The sequence below is a fragment of the Equus przewalskii genome, chromosome 5 (assembly GCF_037783145.1).
Source record: "Equus przewalskii isolate Varuska chromosome 5, EquPr2, whole genome shotgun sequence".
Classification (NCBI taxonomy): Eukaryota; Metazoa; Chordata; class Mammalia; order Perissodactyla; family Equidae; genus Equus; species Equus przewalskii.
Genome location: NC_091835.1, coordinates 30,866,799 through 30,867,472, shown reverse-complemented (window position 1 = coordinate 30,867,472; position 674 = coordinate 30,866,799).

The window sequence follows — 674 nt, the reverse complement described above, 5'->3', positions numbered from 1 at the left end:
TTGGAAAGCCGTAAAGCAAGCTGGAAGGGCGGTGCTGACCTCTCGGAGTCGCGCCGCGGTGTCTGCGTCGCCCTGTGTTCCTCTAACTCGCTGAGCGCGTGCTCTTGTTCTGCGGCCGCTCGGCTCTCTGGTGCCCCCAGGGTGGGTCCGGCCAGCCCGCCCGGGACATGTGGCTTAATGTAAGGCCCCGTAGGGCCCACTCGCCTCGCGCCTTCGCACACGACCCCATAACCCAATCCCCAATTAGAATGCGGTGATAGGGTTGGGGAGGAACTTCCCGGTGCTATCGGTGCACAACCAGGGAAGTTGCAGGAAAGGAAAACCAAGCTAAGTCTTATTAAGAGTGGTTGTCAGAGCCCTTCATAGTTCCCACCCCAGACGGGCACAGCAAACCAAGGCAGTGTGGACAAACTCGTTCGTTAGCCTTCCTCTCCCGCCGGTGCCGCGTCCCCTGCCCGGCGTCGGATGGCTTCTTACATTAGCTACGACCGACCGGAGGGAAGTGTGCCGCCTTGGAAGGGAGTTCAGAATGTCCCTTGGAACCGTGCCTTGTTACTGGGTGATGACTGCATGTCCTATTACCAATGCTCAAAAAACAGGATTAATTTAGTCATCACAAACCCAAATTAAGTACTAAGGACTCCAACAGTCATTTTCTTACGTTTTCAAATTGG